The sequence below is a fragment of the Paramisgurnus dabryanus genome, chromosome 8 (genome assembly GCF_030506205.2).
Source record: "Paramisgurnus dabryanus chromosome 8, PD_genome_1.1, whole genome shotgun sequence".
Lineage (NCBI taxonomy): Eukaryota > Metazoa > Chordata > Actinopteri > Cypriniformes > Cobitidae > Paramisgurnus > Paramisgurnus dabryanus.
The window spans coordinates 9,771,026-9,774,465 of record NC_133344.1 but is presented as its reverse complement, the minus strand read 5'-3'; the positions used below and the strand labels follow the sequence as shown (position 1 = coordinate 9,774,465).

General features: G+C 31.7%; 1 long non-coding RNA gene across 1 annotated transcript; it reads left to right on the top strand.

Moving 5' to 3' along the window:
- Positions 1-1,309: 1,309 nt before the first annotated feature.
- LOC135771876 (uncharacterized) lies at positions 1,310-3,130 on the top strand. Its single transcript, XR_010543107.1, has 3 exons — positions 1,310-1,415; positions 2,011-2,135; positions 2,321-3,130. It is a non-coding gene; the product is annotated as an uncharacterized lncRNA (long non-coding RNA).
- The last annotated feature ends 310 nt before the right edge of the window (positions 3,131-3,440 follow it).

Here is a 3,440-nt window from a genome sequence, read left to right as displayed (position 1 = left end):
GGTAAGAAAATAGGACAAAACAATTGAGTAATCAATCCGTGAGAATGCCACGAAAAAGACAGTCCGTAGCAGGGCCACAGAAAAATGCAAAGATCCGTGAGAATGCCAAGAAAAAATTACCACAAAATTCCGTGACTATGCCACGGAAATTCGTGAGATCAGGTTGATTTTTGCTTAAGGTTATCATACCGCCAAAATCTAATACCGGCCTACTAAAACGTTTTTCTTTATTTGTACGAAAACATCAGATATGCAACTTAAATACAGCTTAAAGAGCCAGAACACAACTCAGAAAGTTTGCATTAATTTATTTTTGTGTGTGTGTGTAAGTGTTGTAAATTTGTATTTTCAAGATATTTTCCTAATAAATCATTATGGCAATATATATTGTTTGTGTCTGTGTAAATAATGAATAGTGAGAAAGTTAGCTATTTTCTCACATTCAACTTCATCACTATGTCTTTTACATTTTATTTTCACTTTTTTTAGTTTGACCCTCAGATTTTGCTGGTAAACATTACCCCTCTCCTTACCCTTCATCTTTCATCTGATGGGTTAAAGATCAAAGTTTACAATCTTCTGGCATATGTTTAGTAAAACAAGAGTCTTATCTGTTTTTCATCTAATCTTCAAACATGTGTTTTGACTTGATTTCACATCACATCAAGGTATTTTTTAATAATTTAAAGATTCTAGTCTGAAATAATGATGATTTTGATTTTATTGTGTTATTATTGGTGGGTGAAGGTCCTTTGCTTTGCATGTGTTTTATTGTGCCATTCAAAGACACATTAATATTCTGTTCTGCTATTATTTAAATAGATATATAAGTAATTTATTATATACAGTATATATTTATTAAATATATCATATATAAATTAGTTTAATATGAGAGATAAATGTTTGATCTCTTTTAATAAACATAATTTTGAGATAAATTGATATAAATTACTGCCTTTCATCATAGAATGAAATAAACAAGAATTTGATCAGAATTAAGATAAAGTTTAGAAAATACACAAAGTATTTGTGACAACAACAAGTCCCAATTTAAGTAGCTTATTTCAGTCTTTCAACAAAAGTAAATTTAAACCAATCGTTAAACAGCAAGAATGTAAATGTACAAACATGAGATAAAACTGTCTCGGACAAATCTAACATTACCATGTATACACTGAATATACGTCAACATGCAAGATATTAAGTGTTTCATTTTTTACATATTTTCACATGTTTAACCAGACAAACCTGTACTGTTCTGACAAAACAATTACCTTACAGTTGCTCATGGACCTAACTCTTCCTGTGTGAGAATAAATGCATGCACTTACCACTTTCAGCATTACTGGATCTGTATAGAGAGACAGACATCATCTTTGAACCTAGACCTAAACAGTTTCAAGACAGATACCATGGTAAGTCAAATTGAATATACACTGTAAAAAATTTCCGTAGAAATTACAATGTTATTGCAGCTGGGTTGCCGGTAATTTACCGTAGATTTAAATTTATGTTATTTACTGGCAAGAGTTTGTTCAAAGTTAAATAAATTTTAAATATTAACAAGTCTTTATCTTTACAGAATAAAACTATACAATAACAGCCTCATGCAAAGCATTCTGGGAACCAGAAATCATCATCAACCTTTTTCTCTTTTTTGCTTTTTGTTTCCCAGAATGTTTTGCTTGATGCTGTTTTTTTAGTTTTACTCTGTAAAGACAAAGACTTTTAAATGTTTAATGTTCATTTAACTTTGAACAAAATGTTGCAAGTAAAAAACATAAACTTAAATCTACGGTAAATTACCGGCAACCCAGCTGCAATTTCTACGGAATTTTTTTACAGTGTATATATATGTTGTTGCTAGTCTCAAAGAAGTGGTTTGGTGGGGTTTTATTAATGATAGAAATAATAGAAAAGAATTTAAAAGAATTAACTCAATAAAAACAATCTGTAAAAAAAAAGTATGTGTATGATACGAATACCAACATGTGTGTTGTGTCTTTGTAGAAGTTTACTGTGTCTTTGAATGGACTTCTGCTGATCTTTCTGCTTCCTCCTTGTACACAAAGTTTGGATACTGAGACAGTGGACATTAAAACTCTTGCCCGCATTATAAACTTCTTTGAGCAAAAGTATGTATAATGATGATGATGATGATGATAAAATGAAAACAAAGGAATGATGAATTTAAACCTATTTTGATTTTTATTGTAAGTGCAGACCAGGAGCTGACAAGTTTCATTTATATTATATTAAGTTTCAGTTTCGTTTTCCAGAAAATATGCTGAATGATCTAATTCTCCTAAATGTTTTCCAGCTACAAGAGAGTTGACGATGATGGACATCCACGGCAATATGCGACAGCCATCAATGTACCAAAGGTTCAATGTCAAGCGGGCTTTAATCCTTCACAAAACAACTTTCTGACTCAAGAAAATGCTAATAATGTGAAAAATGCTATTGCTGATAAGTCCAACGCGCTTTACCAGGGTGAACAGCTTATAGCAGCAGGAACTAGAAGGAAAAAAAATACAATATTCATTCTGAGTCAATCTTATTGAACCCTTCTTACAACTCCCCCATGAAGAAACTCTTAGAAAACAATAAGCAGGACTGCAGTATATTTTACACCTATTATTCTCCATGTTTTGGCTTGTGCCTTGATAAGCAAGGCCGATATAACATCCTAGAAGCTCTTGATTTTTGGAGCAAACAGCATGGAATTAAAGCTTTTGTTTTCAGGCATTTCTGGAAGTATGACAAAGAAAAACCTCAACTTGTAAATTATAAATTTAAGCTAATTGCGTCTCGTGTGCCCCTCTATCGTTGTGTTAGCGAGATTAGCGAGTTAAGGAGACGCCCCCATTGATAATCACTGTCTCCCACAAACAACAAACAAGGGACATGAGTTATAGTTTATTTGTAATTAAATGAAAAGTGGTGAAAGGGGAGAAACATTGGAAAAGTTCTCACATCCTCTGTACTTGAAATTACTTTGTACCAATCCTTAAAAATAAAGTTGCTTTAAAGGTAAAAAAAGAACCATTGTTTTTTAAAGAACCATTTCTTTTTTACTTTACTATAATCTGAAGAACCTTTTTTCACTACAAAGAACAGAAAGGTTCTTCAGATGCTAAAGGTCCTTTAGACAAAATTGGCATTGTGAAGCACCTTTACTTTTAAGTGTGAATTTTGTACTGCCGTGTTAAACAATGACTTGAATGACAAAGTACTGTACCTGACATTAAATCTAACTTACATAATGTTCTGTGTGCTTGGCTTATAGATATTTTACTGATGTGCCAATATTAAATAAACAAACAAAATCTAATTTATTTATCACTAGGAAATGGAAACAAACCATTTTTCTAACTTGTGAAGACAATAAAGTCCACTGTGAGAGATTATTTCATTGAAACTCCCATCTGATCAATTCA